Here is a 13061-nt window from a genome sequence, read left to right on the forward strand (position 1 = left end):
CTTGTATTATTAGTAACTATCAGGTCATCCCGTGTGCTCTTAACCACCAGGTCCATTATTGTCCTAACCACCAGGTCATAACAATGGAGCAACATAAGGGGCTCATTATTCTGTTTGGAGTATAATATGGGGCTCATTATTCTGTTTGGAGCAATATATAGGACTCATTATTCTGTATAGATGTCTTTCCCTCATCTCATGCAACCCCCCCAATGAACCTATCCATTACAGTAAACGGCTGCCCACTCTCCCCAGTCCCACAAGCTCGCTGTCTTGGGGTAATTCTTGACACTGATCTCTCCTTCAAACCGCATACCCAAGCCCTTTCCACTCCCTGCCGCCTTCAGCTCAAAAATATTTCATGGATCCGTACATTCCTAAACCAAGAATCTGCAAAAACACTAGTCCATTCCCTCATCTCCCGCCTTGACTATTGTAACCTCCTGCTCTGTGGCCTCCCCTCGAACACTCTCGCATCCCTCCAATCTATTCTAAACTCAGCTTCCCGACTAATCCACCTGTCCCCCCGCTACTCCCCGGCCTCTCCCCTCTGTCAATCCTTTCACTGGCTCCCCATTACCCAGAGACTCCAGTACAAAAGCCTAACCATTACATACAAAGCCATCCACAACATGTCTCCTCCATACATCTGTGACCTCATCTCCCGGTACTTTCCTGCACGCAACCTGCGATCCTCACAAGAACTCCTTCTCTACTCCCCTCTTATCTCCTCTTCCCACAATCGCATACAAGATTTCTCTCGCGCATCACCCCTACTCTGGAACTGTCTACCACAAGATATCAGACTCTCGCCTACCATCGAAACCTTCAAAAAGAACCTGAAGACCCACCTCTTCCAGCAAGCCTACAACCTGCAGTAATCACCGATCGACCAAACCACTGCACGACCAGCTCTATCCTCACCTACTGTATCCTCACCCATCCCCTGTAGATTGTGAGCCCTCGCGGGCAGGGTCCTCTCTCCTCCTGTACCAATTGTGACTTGTATTGTTCAAGATTATTGCACCTGTTTTTATTATATATACCTCACATGTAAAGCGCCATGGAATAAATGGCGCTATAATAATAAATAATAATAATAATGGAGCACTATGTGGGGCCATTATACTGTATGGGGCAATACATGGGGCTCATTATTCTGTTTGACGCAATATATGGGGCTCATTATTCTGTATAGAGGACTATACTGTTTCTTAGCTAATGTAGAATATACAATAGATATCACTCATGTAATGTAAGAAGTAAGTGAAATCTTTGGCATTGTACTATACCTATATTTCTCTGTCGTATCTGTGCATTATGAATTGTGGTATGTGTTAAAGGGGCCCACCAGGACTCTTTCACCCAGGGCCCATTAAAACCTGGAGCAAGCTCTGGCTTGTACATCTGACCTAAATACTGGTGGGGTCCTATGTCCAAATTTTGCACCAGGGCCCATGCGACTCTATTTACACCACTGCCAATAACCCATTTCTTTTGACATAGTGATAAAAGTTTACATATCTGAACCATCCTACTTTCCTTGATCCTGACATTTTTATTCACTAGATTCATGAGTTTTAGGATTGTAGGATCATCATATCCATATCTATGACCCAGCAGGATGCACACGATTATGTTGGCCGCAGCACAATTTATGAAGTTTTGGTTATTGAATGGTTTCCCTGAAAATACAATGTTAGGAAGTTCTTAGTTCAAGGAATGAAAACAAAGTTTGTTGGGCCAAAACAACACAAATTAAACTCATTTATTTGCCACTTTGCATGTCATTACCGGTATGTGGAAGTGCTTCAATTAAGGTTTTTATTACTCCAATCCATCGAAAATTTAACTTGAGCAACTTTGCAAACACTCTTCATAAAAAAGAAAAATCACCCTTTCCTTTTGCCTATCAGGCTTCTTTGCAGACACATGAAGACAATTTATGAAGTGAATTAACTTCATAAGATCTGAGTGTCTGGAATAAGTAGTCACACTCTTCGGTAGAGTTGAGTAACTTTTACTTTTTTAGGATTGAGTCCGGTTTCGCGAAACCCGACTGTCAAAAGTCGGGTCGGGTGAAATCGGATGATTATTTTGAAAAGTCAGCTGCCGACTGAAAAGTCAGCGGCCAATGCAAGTCAATGGGGAATCAAAGTCGGCATTGAGTGGAGGACAGGAAAACACCTACAGTGCCCATTTTAATGCCAAAATCATCAATTCTTATTTCTTAAGCTTGTCAATCTTAATTTACTTTATAATAATAGTTAGGCATTGAAAGCAGGGGGTCATTTGGCTAAAGTTGTGGGGGGATAGGGCTGGCTAATGATTTTCGGGGTACTTGGCACTGGCACAGGGCCCCTCATAGTATGGCGGTGTGTGTGATGGTGGGTGGCGCCTCCGACTGCCGGAGACACTTTTCCGTACTATGAGGGGCCATGTGACAGTGTCATTGCCAATGAGTATGCCCCCCACCTGATGAAGGAACCTGCACTTTCATCTGCACCTTCCTCTTTGTCCCCATGTAAGGTGGTATAGTGTGCGGGAAGGGGAACCTGACTTTCAGCAGGGTCAGATTCAGGCTGTGTAAAGTGCAAGGGGAATGTAGTGGTCTGGGTCAATGTACCAGCAGACTCATCTTTCATTGGCTGGGCAAAGGGCAAGATGAGGATGTGTGGCACAGACACAGTTAGTAGGCCCAAATACAAAAGTAGGCTAAATGGAGTTCAAAATTGGTAACAGGACTAAACAGGCGGCATTGCTTTGTTCAGTGGAGGACAACACTAATGAGTGGCGCAGACACAGTTAGTGGGCCCAAAATGAAAAAGTAGGCTAAATGCAGTTCAAAATTGGTAACAGGACTCAACCGGCAGCATTGCTTTGTTCAGTGGAGGACAACTGTAATGAGTGGCGCAGACACGCTTAGTAGGCCCAAATACAAAAGTAGGCTAAAAGCAGTTCAAAATTGGTAACAGGACTAAACAGGCGGCATAGCTAGGTACTGGGGTGGGCTCCTTTGCTGAGTAGCAGACGGTGGTAGTAGGCGCAAAGTATAAACTGGTCTAAATGAAGGCCAGGCCCCTGTATATTTTAACTATCATCTATCATTTCAACAAATTTGTATTGGCAGTGCCACTGAAGGATTTAACAGCACAGACTACACAGTGGTGAAGCAGGGAGAGGTAAGTATTGCAAGTGGTAGAGCACTGTTCGAGCTGGGGGGAACACTCTCTCTCATTGGCGGTGGTACTGGCACAGGGCCCCTCATATTACGACGGTGAGTCTGACATTGGTTGTGCACCACCACTGTCAGAGACACTTCATTGTACTATGAGGGACCCTGTGCCAGTGCCGTCGTCCAAGAGTGGGCGCACCCACCTGTCCAGGCAAACAGCACTCGCACGGGTGCTTGCGCCAGGTGGTGACCACGGCCCTGAGGGGGGAGTCAGCCCATTTAGGGAGGTATAAAAATGGCCTAAGGTGGACATTCAGCACTGGCAAATGGCGGAATTGGAGAAGTCAGTAAGAGGAGGCCAAAAGTAAGACATTTTTCAGGCAAGCTACATGTCAGCAGGAGAAGGAGAAGGGGCAAAATAATTTCAAATCCATGATTGGTTCAACTTATTGAAGGTTAGATCATCAACATTCTGGGTAGCCAGACGTGTCCTTTTTTCGGTCAGTATTGAACCAGCAGCACTGAAGACTCTTTCTGATAGCACATTAGAAGCAGGACAAGCGAGCTCCTGTAATGCATATTCTGCCAATTCAGGCCAGGTGTCTATTTTAGATGCCCAGTAATCAAATGGGAATGACCTGTGAGGGAGAACATCGATAAGGGAGGAAAAGTAGTTCGTAACCATACTGGACAAATGCTGTCTCCTGTCACTTTGAATTGATGCAGCACCTGTCGTGTCAGCAGTCATTGCAAAATCACTCCACAACCTGGTCATAAAACCCCTCTGTCCAACGCCACTTCGGATTTGTGCACCTCTAACACCTCTGCCATGTTGCCACCTATAGCTCGTGTGAGAACCATCACCGCCGCTGTGTGCTGGGAATGCCTGAACCAAAAGGTCTACAAGAGTTTCTTGTTTGGTAGCCAATATTTGCTCAAGGTTCTCATGTGGCATGATATTTTGTCATTTTCCTTTATATCGTGGATCCAGGAGGCAGGCCAACCAGTAATCGTCATCGGTCATCATTTTGATAATGCGGGGGTCCATTTTTAGGGTACGCAAGGCATACTCAGACATGTGGGCCAATATTCCAGGTGTCAATTCACTGCTTCTGCTGGGTTGAGGAGCACTTTCTTGCAAATCAACATCACTTGTGTCCCACAAAAACCCTGTACCTGACCTTGCAACGCCACCAGTTTCTATTGCCCCCTGTGAAGCATCCTCCTCCCATAAATATTCATCCCCATCATCCTCCTCCTCCTCTTCGTCCGCCACCTTGTCCAGGAGAGTTCCCTGAGCAGACAATGGCTGACTGTCATCAAGGCATTCCTCCTCTTTGGCTGCAGACACCAGCTCCTTAATGTGCGTCAAACTTTGCATCAGCAGACGCATTAGTGGGATGCTCATGCTTATGATGGCGTCGTCTGCACTTACCAGCCGTGTGAATTCCTCAAAACACTGAAGGAATTAACAGAGGTCTTGGAGCTTCGACCACTGCACATCAGACAACTCCATGTCTGCCATCCAACTGCCTGCCCGTGTATGTGTATCCTCCCACCAATTAATCGCAGCACGCCTCTGTTCGCACAGCCTCTGAACCATGTGCAGTGTGGAGTTCCACCTTGTTTTAATGTCGATTAATAGGCGGAGCTGGGGACGATTCAGCGATCGCTAATGGTTCAGCATATGGCTGGAGTGTACGGGCGAACGGCGGATGTGCGAGCAAAGTCTTCGCACCTTCAGGAGCAGGGCTGGTAACTCCGGATAATTTTTGAGGAAGCACTGCACCAACAGGTTCAAGGTGTGAGCCAGGCAAGGTATGTGTTTAAGTTCTGAAAGGGCAATGGCTGCCATAAAATTCCTTCCATTATCACTGACTACCTTGCCTGCCTCAAGATGTACACTGCCCAGCCATGACTGAGTTTGATGCTGCAAGTACTCGGCCAGTACTTCCACGGTGTGTCTGTTGTCACCCAAACACTTCATTTTTAACACAGCCTGCTGATGCTTATCACTAGCTGTTTGATAAAGGGACACCTCGTGTGCAACACTGGCAGCTGCGGATGGAGTGGTCGTGCGACTGCGCTCTGTGGACGAGCTTTCACTTCTGGAGGAGGAGGAGGAGGAGGGGTGGCGAATGCCTACAGCCAACTGTTTCCTAGACCATTGGCTAGGCAGAACTGTCCCACTATGGCTGTCCCCTGTGGACCCTGCATCCACCACATTAACCCAGTGTGCTGTGATGGACACATAACATCCCTGGCCATGCCTACTGGTCCATGCATCTGTTGTGAGGTGCACCTTTCTACTGACTGAATGCCTCAAGGCATGGACAATGCGGTCTTTGATATGCTGGTGGAGGGCTGGGATGGCTTTTCTCGCAAAGAAGTGTCGACTGGGTAGGTCATAGCGTGGTACTGCATAGCTTCGCTTTCAACAGCTTGGTAGGGCATCATCTCTAACGAGATTCGTCTAGCAATGTGGGCGTTCAAACCCTGTGTACGCGGATGAGAGGATGAGTACTTTCTTTTCCTAACGAAAGTCTCTTGTAGGGTGAGCTGGACTGGAGCGGTGCATATGGTGGAACTAGCGGTGGTGGTGGTGGTGAACATGGCGGATTGAGAGAGGGTTGGTGATGGTATTCTCGATGTTGGCCTCCATACAGTGTTTCCTACCAATAACCTTGTGACTCCCTGACTGCTTTGGCCTTGCGACGACACCTCCACATTTGCTGCTGGTGGTGTCCTAACCGGTGGGCTTACAGTGAGGGAAGCAATGTAGATTTGCTGACTACCTTCATTCTGTGCAGGTACGGGACGTTTGGTAGTTAGTCCAGGCTTGCAAGTGCATGCTGGTTAAATGTCTAAGCATGCACGTTGTATTTAAATTTTGAAGATTCTTCCCTCTGCTAAAGGTCTTTGAGCATTTCTTACAGATAACTTTTGACTGATCATTCGGCTCTTGGTTAAAAAATTGCCACACTGCACTCTTCCTACTATGGAATACCTTTTCAGGCATTGCACGCTATGCTACTTTCACCGGATGGCCACGCTGTCCTAAAACTGTTTTTGACAACCGTTTTTGACCTGATACGGGCCTCTCAGATGACTGCTGTTGCGATATAGATGGCTGCTGCGGATCATCCTCCTCCGCTTCTGAGCTACTGGAAGTTGCACCCTCTTCCCCCGATGGCTGCCAATCTGGGTCAACTACTGGGTCATCTATCACCTCCTCTTCAATGTCATGTGCACCTTCCCTGTGTCACCGTGTAAGGTGCTATAGTGTTCGGGACGGGGCATCATAGTCTCATCAGGGTCAGATTCTGGCTCAGTACACTGCGAGGGCAATGTAGTGATCTGACTCAATGGAACAGCATTATAATCTAGCTGTGGCTGTGCATCAGTGCACTCCATGTCTGATTCATCTTGTAATGGGCAGTAAATAACCCAGGCACGATATGTGTAAAGAGCTCCATGGAGTAACCTATATTGTCACCTGACGCATCCTTCACTTTTGGTTTGGGTGAAGGACACAAGGAAGCATCTTGTTCCTGGCCGGGAGCATCCTCTGACGACTCGCTGCTTTTATATCTGGAACTTTCTGAAGAGGAGGCGAAAGAGCTAGAGGCTGAGTCAGCAAGGAAAGCCAAAACTTTGTCCTGCTGCTCCGGCTTTAAAATCCGTTTTCCTACTCCCAGATAAGGGAACCTTCGAGGCCTTGTGTAGCCAGACGATGATGCTGGCTCAACTCCTCCAGCCTTAGGTGCAATTGTGCTTTTGCCACTACCACCAGAGGCAACACCACCACCATCAGTACCAGCTGGCAACGACGCCCACGGCCTCTTCCACCAGACTTCCTCATTTTTTGGAAAATCTAACCAAAATAACAACCGTTATATGGTACTGTAATACAAGGTAGAGGGTGAATATAAACTTGTTGAGATTTTAAATCTCCCTTTTTTTTTGTGGGGGGGGGGAGACTGAACAAAAAATCAGGCCCTGTGCAAAAAACAATACAATGTAAGTGGCTGAAAGTGGCTGGCTGATATACGACAAACTAACAAGACAGAAGTATATCCACTTTGTGAGAATTTGAATCTCCCTTTTTTGGGGGGAGACTGAACCACTACTTAGGCCCAGTGTATATAACAACGCTATCTAAGTGGCAGAAAGTGTCTGGCTGATATACGACAAACTAACAGGACAGAAGTATATCCACTTTGTGAGAATTTGAATCTCCCTTTTTTTGGGAGACTGAACAAAACCTCAGGCCCTGTGCAAAAAAACAACACAATGTAAGTGGCTGAAAGTGGCTGGCTGATATACGACAAACTAACAGGACAGAAGTATATCCACCTTGTGAGAATTTGAATCTGCCTTTTTTTGGTGGGAGACTGAACCACAACTTAGGCCCAGTGTATATAACAACACAATCTAAGTGGCAGAAAGTGGCTGGAAGATATATGAAAAAATACAAGGACTGTAATACAGTTTTAATCTCCCTACAATGATCTCAGGAAAAGTATGGCAGCAATAAAAAGGACTGATGCACACAAAAGTGTGGACAAATAAACAAGATAACTGTGCAGAAAGGAGCAACAGGATTTTTGCTTTTAAAAAGGCAGTTGGTTTGCACAGCGGCGAGCAAACAGCAATGCAGCTATCAGGGAGCCTTATAAGGCAGCCTAATAAGCTACAGAGCTGATGCACAAAAATATAAACTCCACCGTCCCTGCAAACAAATGGTGGTGTTGGACAGAGAAATCGCTACAGCACAAGCAGTTTGGGAGTTAATCTTCCCTCCCTAACTATATCCCTTCTTCTGGTGCAGCTGCGGCAACCTCTCCCTATGCTACGATCGGCAGAAGTAAGATGGCGGTTGGCGTGCATGCCCCTTTATAGCCCCTGTGACGCCGCAGAAAGTAAGCCAATCACTGTCAAGCCCTTCCCTAAGATTGTGCGGACCGAGTCCTATGTCATCACGCTGCCCACACTCTGCGTCCTCCTTCATTGGCTGAAAGATGGCACTGAACGCATCATACGAAACACGACTTTGGCGCAAAGATTGGTGACCTCATGGCCGATCCCATACTAGGATCGGGTCGGGTTTCATGAAACCCGACTTTGTAGAAAGTCGGCGATTTTTGAATTTGCCCGATCCGTTTCGCTCAACCCTAATCGTGAGTGATTGAATGTACTTGGTCTTTGGTGTAAAAGAACCACACACATAGCAGAATCTGTTCAAATGATTGATACACTGTTGGGGCATTTTTCTGTTGTAAATCAGATCAAACAGTAGAGTAAGTTCAGTTCAATGACAAACAAAAAAAAAAATGTGATGAGCTGACCATATGTAGATATTTTACTGGAGGTAATCTGGTAGTTAACTACACTGCTCAAAAAATCTTTATGGGCTGAGAAAGGGTTAAATGCAATAAAATATTGTTTCCCCCTATCCCTGCTACCGAAACACAATGCTGGCCCTGTGCTCGCTCCTTGAGTCCTGGCTCTGGTCTTCTCTTCACGGACGCTGACTTGGTCTCCACACATGTGGATTGACAAGAAGGGTTGGATGATGATATAACACATATAAAGACCTGCCCAATGAAGAGAATAATGAAGCTGAAGCTTAGGGGGCGAGCGGAGGACCATCAGGAAGCTTGGGTGGTAAGTGCAGATGAGTGGTGAAGCAAGTATGATAATTATTTCTGATATCACCCGTGTATTACACTTTATTATAAGTTGAGGGTTTCTTCACCCTAAACAGCTTCTTTCCAACAGAATCAAATACATTCAATGTAAATTGAATTTTCTGGTTAAATTTGAGCACAGTTTGAATTATATCAAATTTCTAAATTTGTCTAAATTCCTACATTTCTTTTCATTTTGGGGCAATAATAAGTCATGTTTTTGCTTTTTACTGTTCAGTAACATTCCTGAAAATGCAGCTGAGCTGCAATGTCAGACAAAGCCTGCAGGAGAAGAGAGCACCAGAGAAATAGTAACAAAAAAATGATATCCTCCAGCTGTAGCCCAAAAATATATAAAATGTAAGATTAAGGCGTTAAGCTGAACCTAGCTGGTCTGTTTTTCCTATGTCTATTGATCTCTTTTGGTGAAATGCTACTTCAGTTTTTAATGTGATCAATAAACCTAGACATTACGGGGCTACCGCTGAAGGATATTATTTTTTTTACCATTTTTCTCCATGCTGAGACTGGGACAGCTCCATGCACTGGCTTACAGATGAAAACTGCTAATCAACGTTTGGTAAATTGACTATTCCTGTACCCCTTATTCCCCTCTGTTCTTTAAGTATTGGCACCAGAGAAAAACTTCAAAAGTCAAAATGTCAAAGGTTCGCTATATTTTTTGTGGGATAATCAGGCTTATTACAACCTGTCATGTCCCACAACTTGGGAATCATACAGTATTGTATTGTGATTGTATTGTTGCTGTTACAATAGTATGAAATCAGGTTTGCCTGTTACAAGTTTGTCCTGTCTCTCTCCCTGTAACTCCGCTCTGATATACTCTATATACTTGAGTATAAGCTGACTCGAGTATAAGCCGAGGCACCTCATTTTGCCATGAGAAACTGGGTAAGCTTATCGAGTATAAGCCGGGTCTGCATTGTCCTGTAATCACTGTCCTGGTATGCATGGCTCCCTTGTCTTGTCCTAATATGCATGGCTCTCTCATCCTGTCCTGGTATGCTTGGCTCCTTGTCCCCTCTCCTTGTATGAATGGTTCCTACTTAAAAAAAACAAAAAAATATCCTACTCACCTTTCACACGCCCTTGCAGCATCTCGTTGGTCGTGGCGCCGGCAGCACTTCCTGTGCCGAGCAATCACATGGCCCCACTCATTAAGGTAATGAATATTCCCTCCACGCCTATGAGAGTGGATAGGTGTGCATATTCATTACCTTAATGAGCGGGGCCATGTGATCGCTAGGCACAAGAAGAGCTGCCGTCACCGAGACCAACGAGATGCTGCGAGGGCGCTAGAACCTATGAGATGATGCGAGGGTGTGCAGGAAGCTGAGTAGGATGTCTTCTGGAAGCTGGCAGTTGCGGGTGTCACTCTGCACGCTGTAAGAGAAATGAATATTAATTTCTCTTTAGCAGCTGCACAGGCTTTAGCCACAGCTGCCGGCTCCTGCCTCTGTCCCCCGCCACTCCCCCTCCCCCACAGGCTTTCTTGGACAATTGATTCATGTATAAGTCGAGGGGGGTGTTTTCAGCACAAAAAAATATGCTGAAAAACTCGGCTTATACACGAGTATATAATCCTGTGTTATTGTATGTCAGCCATATTCGTTTGATGCTCATCTCTGTATATCTCTGGTTCAGAATATTCTTTTTATCTACTGCAATTGTGCATATCTACAAGAACTCAGCTTGAAAATAAACCTTCTGAAATTTTCATACATGCCTCTGCAGTCGAGTTTAAGCTATCTGACTTATCCTTCATGTAACTACTGGTTCAGTACAGACATTCAGAGAAATACGGTCTCAAGAGCCACATACTTTCAGACTAGTTATGTAGTCAGAAAAAATGACATTGAGTAGAAATAATGGAGTTTAATAATTTTATTGCAACAATGTTTTAAACATTTCTAATATCTTCTCGACATCCAGATTCACTTCCAATGGGAGCAACTTAGTATGTCACTATTTATTAGAGACTAGATGTTGGCCCGATTCTAACGCATCGGGTATTCTAGAATATGCATGTCCACGTAGTATATTGGCCAGCGACGTAGTATATTGCCCAGCCACGTAGTATATTGCCCAGTCACATAGTATATTGCCCAGCCACGTAGTATATTGCCCAGTCATGTAGTATATTGCCCAGTCACGTAGTATATTGCCCAGTCACGTATTGCCCAGCCACATAGTATATAGCAGAGCCACGTAGTATATTGCCCAGTCACGTAGTATATTGCCCAGGCACATAGTATATTGCCCAGCACAGAGCCACGTAGTATAGAGACTTAAAAAAAACCATATACTTACCTATAGCCCGTTGAAGTCCTGCTATACTCACCATCCGCCGCCTTCACCGCTCCTCGCCACGCTCCCTGGATCGCTCCATTGCAAGCGACAGCTTGCGCTCCCAGGGCTGGTGTGAGCAGGACCTATGATAACGTCACGGTCACATGACCGTGACGTCACGGAAGGTCCTTGCCGCACACCAGCCCTGGGACGGGACCGGAAGCTGCCGCTTGCAATGGAGCGGTCCCGGGAGCGTGGCGCGGAGCGAGAAAGACGGCTGAGGGTGAGTATAGCAGGTTTTTTGCTTTTTTTTATTATTTTTAACATGATATATTTTTACTATTGATGCTGCATAGGCAGCATCAATAGTAAATAGTTGGGGACACACAGGGTTAATAGCAGCGGTAACGGAGTGCCTTACACCGTGGGCTGTTACTGCTGCCATTAACCCTGTGTGAGCGGTGAGTGGAGGGGATTCTGGAGCGGGCGCCAGGCAGTGAGTGCAGGGGAGCAGGGGAGGGACTAATCGGACTGTGGCCGTCGCTGATTGGTCACGGCAGCCATGACAGGGAGCTGCCAAGACCAATCAGCGAACGAATAACCGTGACAGAAGGACAGACAGACGGAAGTACCCCTTAGACAATTATGTACATAGATCAGCGGATCGATTTGAAGCAAATCAAATTTGCGCTGAATTTTTACCCAAAATTTGAATTTAGAATATTTGAAGATTCTATTCGCTGCAATGGGACAAACGCCAACTGTCAATTTGTTGGATTAATTTTAAAGCATGGAATGAGTGAAAAAAAAAAAATAAAGTGTATAGATAATGCTCACTTCTCGGCAGCCTTCAACTTTCGAGCTGTACAGATCACTCTGGCTCCAGTGACTCCACCGGGTGGGCCCTGGTACAGACTTAGCCTCACAATGTAATGACATCAGGTGATGAAGCATGTCCTGATGCATCATCAGGCCTACTCAGTACCCTGAGACATCATGATATTATGAGGCCTAATCCACAACCGAGGCACTGAAGAGCGACTAGTGCCAGAGAGAGTTTGTCTAGAATAACTCTACTGACTGAACAACCCCATTGACAATCAAAAGATGAATAGGACGGGAGCTGTGTCCCCCAAGGAACGACTGGGAGAAAAGGATTTTATGGTGAGTAACACAAAAATCCCTGTTTCTCCATCATCTCATTGTGGGACACAGGATGTCCCAAAGCAGTCTCAGGGTGGGAAGAAGACTCACTGGAATAAACCTCTAGGCACTTACCGCCTTTAGGTGTGATACCGCAGCCTAAAGAATCCTCTTTCCCAAACTTTCATCAGCAGAGGCCTGAGTGTGGATATTATAATGTTTGGAGAAGGTGTGCAGACTGGACCAAGTTGCCGCTTTGCAAACCTGTTCTGCTGATGCTTGGTACCGAAGTGCCCAGGGAGCCCCTACCGCTCGAGTGGAGTGTGCCCTGATCCCAGCCGAGATGGCTATGCCCTTGATGCGATAGGCCTTTTGAATGGTGACTTGTATCCATCTGGCTAAGGTCGATCTAGAGGCTGCGAGTCCCTTCCTATGACTAACAGGAAGAATGAACAGCAGATCCATCTGTTGAAAAGAAGTGGTCTGAGAAACGTATCTTCTCAGAGCTCTCACCAGATCCGGGGTATGGAGAGCTTTCTCCACACGGTGCGTTGGCGCAGGATAAAAAGAAGGCAAGACAATGTCCTCATTGATGTGAAATGAGGAAACTACCTTTAGCAAAAAAGACGGCGCTGGTCTTAGCACCACCTTATCCTGATGAAATTGTAAAAACGGAGCCTGGCAGGACAAGGCCGCCAATTCCGACACCCGCCTAATGGAGGTTATAGCTACCAAGAACAAAA

Source organism: Ranitomeya imitator, chromosome 5 (genome assembly GCF_032444005.1).
Source record: "Ranitomeya imitator isolate aRanImi1 chromosome 5, aRanImi1.pri, whole genome shotgun sequence".
In the NCBI taxonomy this organism is placed as follows: Eukaryota; Metazoa; Chordata; class Amphibia; order Anura; family Dendrobatidae; genus Ranitomeya; species Ranitomeya imitator.